Below are 12,514 nucleotides of genomic sequence, written 5' to 3' on the forward strand. Positions count from 1 at the left end.
CAAAGCCATCCAGCCCCTCCATGATGTTTAAGTTCAAGACAACCCACAGAAAGACTAGGCACATGCACCACTCACTAACCCCTGGTGAAAAGGCCACAACAGGCCAAAAAAACGAAAATCACAGAAAAATCAGCACAATCCCAAGCCATCCAGCCCCTCCATGATGTTTAAATTCAAGACAACCCACAGAAAGACTAGGCACATGCACCACTCACTACCCCTGGGCATAATGGATGAAAGCTAGGCAAAATGGGTGCAGGCCTGAGAACACTGCCTGCATTCAAAATGGCCCCCTCCCTCACAGCACATGGCCAGGGCCTGTAGCAGCACTCAAAATGGCCCCCAACCACATGGCCTGTCTACAACAGGCCATAAAAACGAAAATCACAGAAAAATTAGCACAATCCCAAGCCATCCAGCCCCTCCATGATGTTTAAATTCACGACAACCCACAGAAAGACTAGGCACATGCACCGCTACCTACCCCCTGGTGAAAAGGCCACAACAGGCCAAAAAAACGAAAATCGCAGAAAAATCAGCACAATCCCAAGCCATCCAGCCCCTCCATTATGTTTGAAATTCAAGACAACCCACAGAAAGACTAGGCACATGCACCACTCACTACCCCTGGGCATAATGGATGAAAGCTAGGCAAAATGGGTGCAGGCCTGAGAACACTGCCTGCATTCAAAATGCCCCCCTCCCTCACAGCACATGGTCAGGGCCTGTAGCAGCACTCAAAATGGCCCCCAACCACATGGCCTGTCCACAACAGGCCAAAAAAAACGAAAATCACAGAAAACTCAGCACAATCCCAAGCCATCCAGCCCCTCCATGATGTTTAAATTCAAGACAACCCACAGAAAGACTAGGCACATGCACCACTCACTACCCCGGGTGAAAAAGCCACAACAGGCCAAAAAAACGAAAATCACAGAAAAATCAGCACAATCCCAAGCCATCCAGCCCCTCCATGATGTTTAAATTCAAAACACCCCACAGAAAGACTCAGTGCACCCACCACTGAGTACCCCTGGGCAAAAGGCCCCACAACAGCCCAAAAATCGAAAATTCCAAAATTGTAGTTGCAGCAACTGTAATGCCCCAAACAAACTTACTTGTGAAATTTCTAATCCAAAAGTGATCCAAAGAAAGTCAAAAAGGCCTCAAATCCAAAAATCCAGCAGCATCCACAAAAAGTAATCCTTCCAGCTCCAGATCCAAATGAAAAGTGACCAGGAGATGGACAAAGCACTGGGAGGAGCCTGCTGGACAGGAAAAGGAAGTTGAAGACTGTGGGGCACTTCCTTCCTCCCACCCCCCCCCCCTCCCCAAAATGGACTCCTCGCAAAAAAAGTGCAGGCAAATGTCAACCTGAGGAGTTATTCAGATAAAAATCATCATTTCCAGAAGGTTTATGCTGCTTGCTGGTGGATTTCTTGTGCAGAATTGCAAATTTTATATTTTCGGGAGTGCGAGATTGTTGCTGCTCGCTGCATCTACAAGCTCGCAATTGCGAAGTACCGCGATACGTGATCACGGCGTACTCGCGTTGACAAACTCTCGCTGTACAAGTTGGCAAGCCGCGATTACGTAATCGCGCTTGCCAAATTCCCGCGGGATCCCGCAGCACGATCCAAAATGGCGCAGCACTCGCAAAATATCTAGAAAAATAACTCGGCAAATGATGAATGACGGTAAGTAAACGCCGCGCGCCGCAAAATTGTATCACCAAGAAAAAAAAATCCGTTGCGTGCGAATTTGCGGATTTTGCGGGAAATTCGCGAATCTCGTGGATTGCGAATTTACCGAAAATCCGCAAAATCCGCGAGCGGAACGGATTTTACGCCCATGCTTAGTGTAGAACAACTCATTCATTGAAGATGTTCTTTGAAAGTACAGACATTACATGTGCATAACAACTTCATATTATTTTGTTTTGTACAAGTTAGACGATAATTTTTCTTTTCTTCTTCAACAGGTATCAACCAAACATCCCTGTAGTGCCTACCCACAAGTATTATACAGGTGATTGTAGGTTGTAGTGTTCTTAAATAATTTTGTAATTATTCACTCACGGTTTTTCGATTGCAGTAGTAGTAATATCTAGGTCCTGAGGAAGGCCATGATCAATACATGATCACGATTGGCTGAAACATGTAGACCCTCCTAATTTGACCAGCGCGCTCGTAAATCTTATCAGACCGCGCTTGCACTGTTTTTTAACTCGTGCCACCACGAGATACCAACCTAAAATTCTCTTCTCCTGGTGACCAATTTTAACATCTGACCTCGTACACTGCATATCGCACATTACTCACACTTTTTTCATGCTACATTGAACTAAGGAGATCTAGCCCTTGGATTACAGTAAAACATCTGCAAGCTCCTCCAAATACAAGAAAGGAGTTGTAGCTCCTTGACTGCACTAGGCTTGCAGCCAAGAGGAGATCCCAGATGACGAAGCATGCGACCTCGGTGGGGAATGGGATTCCGTCCTCTTAAATAGGACTTCCTTTGTTTGTTTCTTTTCCCTGTTGCTTTGCTGTGTGAACTGTTTGTGCTTTCCACTAGACCCGTGGATTTTGGGTTTTGTCGCATGTGTGTCCGCAACATGTGAATAAATTGTCATTTCAGGGGTGCAACGGGGTATCCTTTTGGAACCTCTGCACCCTTCATATTGCCATGTCTGAACTGGGGTGGCAGAGTGGGCTAAAGAACGGTGATGTATTAAACCCAGATCTTTTGATTGGGTGTGAGTGTTTGATTGATTCATATGCTCCGTCCATCACCACCCCCTTTTGTACTCCCTTCATATTGCATGCACAATTTGCTATTACCTATTGGGTACTTGCAAATTGCACATGCAATTTCCATTCTTTCCTATGGCCCTCTAGGCCCATAGGAATGAATGGGAATCGATTCCTTAATTCCTTAATTGTCTTAAGACAAACTTAAGACAAAATCCTTACTTCTGTGAATATCAAAAGTAGTAAATTCATTCTGTGAATGCCAAAATAGTAGTAAGTTTAACCCTTTCGCTGCGGCGGCTATTCCGCCGCAGCGCTAATGGGGCGGGGCGGCCGCGCGGCGGCCGCATACTGGTGACAGAACCGCTCCGTCACCAGCCGCGGTTGAGCTGTGCTGGTGACGGAGCGGTTCCGTCATGACCCGCCCCGCTCAAAAGAATGGCCGCGCAGGCGCGAAATCAGCGCCGTGCAGGCGTGGCGGCCGGGCCATGACGGAACCGCTCCGTCATCAGCACAGCCCAACCGTAGCTGATGACGGAGCGGTTCCGTCATCAGCAGGGGAGGGGTTAAGATTGAGTCTTAATTTGATTCTGTGAATCGAGCCCTACAGGCTTACTTTATTGATTATTAAATGTGGTGACAAAGCCAGTAGGCCTCTCATTTTACATTGTAAAAGGCTCGACAGAGCTCGTAGGCCTATCCTGGCTGATGGTGAAAAGCTTTATTCGTTTCAAGAGGCTAATATAGGCCTCGGCTTGTTTTGAGAGCTAAAGCCTGTTTGTGCACAAATTGGCACCTGTCACCACACACCTAAGGGCTCTATAGGCACCGGGTTAGTTGATCCGGAGTTGTTTCTTTGGGGTACATTATTTGCACCCTGTGATTCTATGAAACCCCATTAGGAGCAATTCCACTTGTATCTTTTAAACATTTGGGGCCATATTATCAATAATTGCGATAATGATCGCAAAGCGAGCTTAGCGCGTTTTTGTCTATCGCCTTCTATCGCTGAATTACATTGCTGTGTTAGCGGCGTATTAGCAACGATTTCCTATCAGGCGATGTTCAAACCAGCGATAGACGGCGACAAACATCTTTAGCGTGTGAAATCAAGCGATGATTTCACAGCGCTAATGAAAAGCTTGTAAATATGGGAGTGTGGACTTAATCTGTCAATCCACCTCCCATTAAAAAGATAGCTAAGTCAGGATTTTACCTGATGTTAGATTCCTGCGGTAACCACGGTTAGCGCGGCTATTTTTATGCATCCCGTTTCCGGGTCCGGCTTGTTAATAGCGCAATGTTGTCTTTGCAACTATTTTGCTGTTGTTTTGTGAAGGAACACCTACTTTGCATCTAACTAGCGATGCGAGGCGTTAGTAAAACTGCTGCTAACATGCGCTAATGCATGTTAGCGGCGCATTGAAGAAATGGAGAAAAATATATTGCCGCTTTTCGGCTGAAAAAGGCCGCTAAAGCGGCGATGTTGAGCTTGATAATATGCCTCTTGACATTTTATATGTAGAGTTCAGTTCTGTGTTATTTGCTTTCCCTTGGAGGAAGCATTGGCTGGACATCGGATTGGTGTTGTGTTTGTGCATCGCTGAGTTTTAATTTTCCTGTCCACATCGCCTCCCTGGGTCCGCCTCTGGTTGTTTAGACTCATTATTCTGGTTTTCAAGCGCTAAAAGGTGTCCTTGGTGCCAGGTTTGAGGGTCTGAAGGACGAGCTTCCTTGCCAAATACAATCGGAAGTAGTTTTATATTGTGAACTCTATGGCAAATACACCAGGAATTGTGAAATCTCTGACAAATGAAAAAAGAACAGGGTTGTTAACTGACAAATACAATAGGAAGGGCTTTTACAATGTGAACCCTGATAAATACAGTAGGAACAGGTTTAACATTGTAAAGTTTGGCCAAAGCAAGGGCAGTGGTTTGAATCATTAACTTTCAGGTAAATCCAATAGAAAGGGGTTTTACATTGTGAACCCATGACAAACACCGTAAGGAGGGGCTTTACATGTTCTGCAGTGTCACAAATACCACAGGAACTGGATGTACACTGTGCTATCTGCGACAAACGTATGAAAAGTGTTTTAATAGGTATTTCCCTTTTCTTGGTCTTGCACCAGAAACTGCTTAAAATCACCTGATTTCAAAGTACACTTTCGGTTTTCCGAAAATGTCTAATGGATCTATCAAGAGAGAGACCACGTGGTCATGTTTATTTATTTCCACATGTAAGCCAACATTCATGCTTTGATTTACAAAAATGGTGAATACAGCAGTAGCCCTCTCATTTTACATTTTGTGCCGCCATAGAGATTAGGATGTGACCGCCACCACGGCAGTTGCAATGCCTATATTTTGCATTGCAGCGGGTGCTGCTGGCTGCAGCACACGCCGCAGTAGAAAAAGGGGACACTACACATATCCCTGCACAAAGTGGCAGGCGCCATGCGGTGCCTGCCACATGGTGCAGGGATATGTAGAGGCCAGCATTGGTGCCCCCCAAAACCCACAGCTGAGGGCCAGGGGGGAAGAGAGGCCCCACTACCGGCACCCAAAGTCCCTTTCCGCCTGCCTTTTCATGGCCGCCATGAAACGGCGGACAGAAAGGGACATTGTAATCCCTACTGCGGTGCCTGGCAGGCACACCCCCATTGTACGGAACATAACTACCTCTGATGCACCGGTGGCCTCAAGGAACACGTCTGATGAATGGCAGTCAGTCTTTCCGACCGCCAACAATTCGCCCGCCATTGTAATATGCCGGGCGGAAAACATGGTTATGATGGGCCGGATTCACAGAACTAATTTAAGACAAAATCCTAAACTTACTACTTTTGGTATTCACAGAAGTTAGGATTTTGTCTTAAGTCTGTCTTAGGTCTGTTTTAAGACAAACTTAAGACAAAATCCTAACTTCTGTGAATACCAAAAGTAGTAAGTTTAGGATTTTGTCTTAAGTTAGTTCTGTGAATCGGGCCAGATGGCAGTGAAACCGCCACCGACCGGCTGTCGATGGCGGTCCCATTGTCATCGCAATCAGACTCTTAGGCCCCCATTAGGATAGTGGGCGGAGTTTGCCTGCCCGCCATCCTCGCAGAAAACGGGACCGCCCGTGACCTATGCGGCGATCCCGCCCAGTATATCATGATGCGCCCGCCACAGTGGGGAGCGCTTCATGCATTTATAACATTGCGGCGGGCGGCTTTCACACCAGCACCCGCTGCATTGCGTATTCAAATGCAAGGGGGTACCACAGGTACCGGCCATGTGCACCCCCCCACCGCCTTCAACATGGGGGCCCACAGGGGGCCCCAAAGTGGAGACCGCATGCCTTTCCATGGCGGCATTGCCACCACAGAAAGGCATCTGATCCTGACCATCCTAATATTGCTGGCGGTGTCTGAAAGACACCGCCAGCCATATGAACCCTTTTCTGCCCCGGCCGCAAGGCGACCGGGGCGGAAAAGCGGCGGACGGTGTTTACGTCTGCCGCGGCCCCCCCGCCATTGTAATATGGCAGGGGGGGGAATAGGTGGCGGCTGGTGACGGATGTCGGGCGGATCGCCACTGCCTGCAAGGCGGTGGCGATCCGACCGACATCCTAATGGGCCCCTTAATTTTCAACACCAGCTCTCTGGCCTGACTCAAGGGGCACTGGCTGGCCAGCTTCAGTGGCCTCTTGAGAAGGGCCCGGCACTTCCTTGCTTACAAATAAAGCCCTGCTGAAAGCACTGGACCATAATTTCCAATGTTCTTTTTCTTTCTTCTTCAGGTTTTATGTTTTTGATTTTGCTAAGCTTTCTGTTCTGTGTTGCATTGTTGTGGTTAGTCTGCCGGAGGCCTGGCATCTTATTTACTGTTGGAGTGGGGTGGTGGCCCCGGGCCCTCTGGTTTCTGATTCTCTCTGCGCCAGGGTTAATGCACCTTCTTTCCTGTTGCTTCTGTGTGAGGCGCTGTTTTGTCCACGTGTTCTCTGCTGGGTCCATGAACTGTGTTATTTTAGTCTGTCCTATAATTGCAGCCTGTGGTCAGAAGGACTTGATTTGGGCTTTTATGTGTTTGGAGGCCCCTTGTTGATTTTTGTTTGCGAGGTTTGTTGCTAAGAAGTTTGACCTTTGTGTTAAAAAGGGTGTTTATCCAATTACAATCAATTTATTTTATTTTATTATGGAACTCCAACGGAGGTCCACAAAAGTGCACAAAAAAATTAAGAAAGGAAAACTTTATGAACAATACAAAAAGTCTTCCATATTCAACCAACAGATATTACAATGTGCAAAAATAGCATTCAAATTATCTAATAAATAACCAGAAATATGTTTAAAAATTGATATATCTTAAAACAGACCATTTCATTTGGAGGGGACAGAACAAATGAACGGGCCACCTGGGCAGAATGAATATCATATTTGATATAAGCAGGACTTAAAAACATATGCCTGGCCCTTTGTAGCTTCGTGCATGCAAATAACACATGATTAAAATCTTGAATTTGCAATTGGCATATGTCACAGATTGTCTCCTCACTAGGAATGTTGTCCCAAATACCGGTAACATCTCTTAAGGGCAACAAATGAATTCTTAATAAAAGGCTTATCCTACTGATTCCATGAGGAAGGCGCCATGTTAAATAGGGCTGAGGTCTGTTCCCCAAGGCTCTCCCACCAACCACCTCATTACGGGTCTTGGACCGGCTCAAGTCGGTGTCTCTAGCCAAGCTGATAGAGGGTGCAAACTTCTTTATCCAATTGCAAGGAGGCTGGTGTCAGTCCTTTGCACCATGGAGGGGCCATTTTTATGAATATACAGATAATTCATGTTTTCCTAGGTTTGTTGTTGATCACCAGAGTCCTTGTTGATGTGCGGTTTGGGTGTTTGCTGTTATTGATTGTCAAGAGGGGCTTATGTGGAATGTCATTCGTGGTGCTGAGGGGGGGCTGCTCTGTGATCCTATGTATGTGGGTGGTTCATGGTGGGGTGTTTACCCAGGTGTGGTGGAGACGGTTGTCACTTCTGAGTGATGAGGTTTTGCAAGCCTTGGGTTGTGGAGAAAGGGCCAGTGCTTAATTTGTAAAAAAAGTTCTAGGACCCTTGTCAGGAGACCACAGCAACTTGCACAACTCATTACCCCTGCCAGCGCTACCTATGACAGGATCACAACTACTAACCATTACACACCTACAAGTGTGACAATTCACACTATTCCTGGCCCGGAAACTATAAGAATGGCTTGAGGGGACTTACAAGTCACTTTTAATGTTTATTGAATTAATAAACAACTGTTACTGTGTTCATCTCGAAAGTTGACAAATAGCGCCACCATGCCGCAGCTGTGATTAGTGCTGGTATTGACAACTAAGTGCTTCTGCCCAGCACTGGAAAGCACCGTCTCAAATTAAACACTGGAAGGCTGAGGTGTGGTTGGTGAATATGCTTGGGTTACATTCTCTACAAGGTCACCCTTTTGATTATGCTGGTAGTACAGCAGGTCAGGCCAAGGTTACAGTAAAGGGCACACTTTCACCGAGTTTCCAGATGGTGTTAGGCGTGCATGAAAGGCTGTTACTTGTCGCCTTTGGCGTTGAGTCGGACCCTGAAGGCTTGGCCAATAGAGTTGGTCACTGTAAATAGTCACTAGAACCTGAGGCTTTAGAGTAAACATCCCCAAGTACTAGAGATAAAGTGGTGTTTGGGTGTTAGCCTGTAGGAATCAATTTAGACTAGAAACATGTTGGAGGTGAGGAAAGATTTCCGGGCACCTTTACTTTCCAATCTTTATTTCGGCCATTTGGCCATAAAAGAAAACAGTACACATATACAGTTACAATAAGTCAAAACATTAAAACATTGGAAGTACATATGTAAAAATACTATAAAAACGGTGCGTCTAAAATTTTAAGGGGGGCCCAACACCTTTAAAATACGGTTGCGCGTATGCCAAACATTGGTAAGAAATTTTGATAATGCAAGGACAGTCGGGCCAGAGAGATCAGATTTTAAAATCCTGTACATTGGAGCATATTCCCTGCCTCCCATATTCCTAATCAAAGGGAGAAGCCAGTATTTCCGCGCTGCCCTGTAGGCTGGGCAGAAGAAGGCCACATGTAAATCAGTTTCCTCCAAAGCATCACAGGCCAAGCACTGCGTCGTAGTGGGGGGCGATGACCAAGTACTTGCAAAGGACCGGAAGGGCAGTGAGCCGTATCTCCATTGGAGAAACAGCTTCCTAGCAAGTACCGGAAAGATCGGATCCAATGCCCTCTCAAACCTATAAAGGTCCTTGCATTGCAAAAACACAGAGGATAGAGACCCTTCTGCCTGGGTAACTCGGGCCCTAGCTAATTTGTGTTCGTGGTATACGTTAGTCAGGGACCTTTTAGAGATGTTCAGTGCGGCATTCGCGGGGTCAGTCCATAGGTCAGGGAGTCCTAGTTCCATGCAGGTGGATTGGATGTTTTTGACCCAAGGGATACGGAGCGCTTTTGGGTGGTTCAATAATTCTGCCAGTTCCGCCCTGTATGCTGCTAGGTCATTACTGCTCCATAACCTACGCCAGAAGGCTATGGGTCTCAGGCTTATTTCATCAGATAATGGTCGTAGACCGAGGTCAAGCCTCAAGGGGAGGAGCGGGGTACTGGGGGGAAGCGCGGTTATCTGTCTTATAAACTTGTTTTCTGTTAGTGACAGGCTACGGCATGGTGTGTGTCCCCACAGTTCCGCCCCGTACATGATCGCTCCCCTGGCCTGAGCCTTGTATATCTGGATTAGGGCCCCCAACGGGCGATATGAAGAGCCGGTCATCATCCGGGCGATACCCCCTGTGGTTTGTATAAGTTTGGGGTTCGCCCTGCTCTGGTGGGATCCCCAAGTCATGGTTTCATTAAGAGTCACACCTAGATATTCAAAGGTGGCAACCCTCTCAAGCCGTACTGCTCCCAATTGCGGATTCGGCCGCAATTTTTGGCTTGGATTTAAAACCATGAATTTAGTTTTGGCCGCATTGATTTCTAGCCCCCTGTCCGTACAGAAGGCTACAAATGAATCAAGGATCCTCTGTGCCCCCATGGGGGTTTTAGATAGCAGCAGGGTGTCGTCCGCAAACATGATTGCGGGCACCCTGCTGCCATTGAGTTTGGGGGCGTCAGTATAGTCGGTGGCATTTAGGTGGGCGATTACCCCGTTGACGAAGAGGCAAAACAGGGTCGGTGCCAACACACAACCCTGCCTTACCCCTCGGTCAACGGGGAATCTATCGGTCAATTCCCCCGACCTCCCACACCTCACTCGGGCATAATTATTATGGTGGAGCCTCTGTAAGATTACTAGGATGTCCGGGGGGACGCCCATCTCTGCCAAGATGCTCCAGAGTTTTCCCCTGGGCACCAGATCGAATGCGGCCCGTAAGTCCACAAAAACTGTGTAGAGACTGCCGCCCTCGAATATTGCTGCCCTCCAATAAATAAGATTCAACCTAAAAACCTGGTCCACTGTGGATTCCCCCTTCCTAAATCCCGCCTGATAGGGACTAATGGCACCCACCTCTTCCATCCAATCCTGGAGGCGATTCAGCAAAACCCTGCCAAACAGCTTCTGTGCCACGTCGATTAAGCTGATGGGTCTGTAGTTGGCCGGGAGGAGAGGCGAGCCCTTTTTAGGTCTCGCCTGTCGATGCGCATGCGCATCGAGCAAGGCGAGAGTATTGCGAGTTATCCAGTCTTTATCTACACTGCAAGGAATCGTGGCGATTCCTTGCAGTGCCCGTGACTTTTAAGTTCAATGCGCATGCGCATTAAGCTTATGCGCATGCGCATTGACCTTAAAAGTCACGGGCGCGTGCACGTCCGTCGTGTTTTACCCGCTCCGCCCCCTCCCGCCGTGTCGCATTTCTCCTCCCCCCTCCCCTCGCGCCGTGTCGCATTTCTCCTCCCCCCTCCCCTCTCTTCCCTCCGTCTTGCTTGTTTCAATTGTGTTTCATTATATCCCACGCCGTTTAAAAACTAAAAGTAAGTTTTTATATATTTCATCATCATTGAAAGTTACCTTATTTGCTTTGCGTAGTTTGACAAAAAAACTAAGCTAAAAAGATCTATGTTTACGGCTCTCGTGCTACTTTTATTTGCGCTATGTTTGAAAAGTAACGATGCTATGCATACCAAGGGAGCAGTGTCCCTGGACACAGTCACCTTCGCAGAGGTAAACGCGCCGAGATGATTCGTTATTTGGTCTGCCCTTCTCACGTACGGCTTTTAAATTCAACACTATCGGTTTTGTCTTGTGTTCCACCTCACCCCGTTACAAAATACACATTTAAAATTACTAATTTGTCACGTGGCCGGCTTTGCTGTATTCCGTAGGTTCTCTGTGACGGTTGCGCTCCGGAAATAACACAAAATAACTGAAATTACTTTAAATTCTACCGCTCATGCTTCACAGACGTACGAGGCAGGTTCCCTATAAAAAAATATTGGTCCTTGGGGCTGCACCGCTGCAGTTATTTCTCCTCTTTAAAACGCTTATTTCTCTAGACACTGTTTTGCTATAATTAATTAGTTTTCATATAAACAAACACCTGCCCTGGCTGGGAAACAACCAATACGGAACGGACAGGTTAGCGTTTGTGCTGATTTAGAACAATCTCCTGAAGACAAGTTTTCGGGTTTCAGGAAGCGTGACTGGCTCGGCAGCGCCAGCATTTCCATCTATTGGCTTAGGGAAGGGCGAGCGCCAATGTTTGCATATGTACATTCACAAAGCCTATGGGCGTGCGCACGAGAGAATGACAGTGACCCAGAGCTCATCAGCCCGCTAGCTAACATTCAACAGTTATACAAATGGGCCGGTTCTGTGGTCCGGCACTTTTTTTTTATTTGAGAGGGAGAGTACCGGCTCTTCTCAAGGGAGACGTAATACTTTTAATTAGAGTGTACAGGCACTTCTCAGAAATAAGCATTTCAAGCCCATTGGCGAGAATTATAGTAAGTGGTAAAGAAAAGTCTACCAAAACGTCTGCGGACCCCATATCATGCACATCCACCGCCACATCCACTGCCACATCCACCACCACACCCACTGCCACATCCACCACCACACCCTCCACTACATCCACCACCACATCCACCACAACATCCACCACCCCATCCACCACTACCACCACCACCACATCCACCATCACCACCATATCCACCATCACATCCACCATCACCTCCACATCCACCATCACCTCCACATCCACCATGACATCCACCGTCACATCCACCACCACATCCGCCACATCCACCACCACCACTTCCACCACACCCACCACCACTACATCCACAACCACCACCCCATCCACCACCACCACCCCATCCACCACCACTGCATGCATTCACCACCACCGCATCCACCACTACATCCACCATCACCACCTCATCCACCATCACCTCCACATCCACCATGACATCCACCGCCACATCCACCACCACCGCATCCACCACACCCACCACCCCTACATCCACAACCACATCCACTACAACCACCACCCCATCCACCACCACCACCGCATCCACCACCACCACCGCATCCACCGCCACCTCATCCACCATCACCATCACATCCACCACCACATACACCATCACCTCCACATCCACCATGACATCCACCGCCACATCCACCACCACATCCACCACCACTACATCCACCACCACCACCACCGCATCCACCACCACCACCGCATCCACCACATCCACCACCACCACATCCCCCATCACA

The sequence above is a fragment of the Lissotriton vulgaris genome, chromosome 9 (genome assembly GCF_964263255.1).
Source record: "Lissotriton vulgaris chromosome 9, aLisVul1.2, whole genome shotgun sequence".
Classification (NCBI taxonomy): Eukaryota; Metazoa; Chordata; class Amphibia; order Caudata; family Salamandridae; genus Lissotriton; species Lissotriton vulgaris.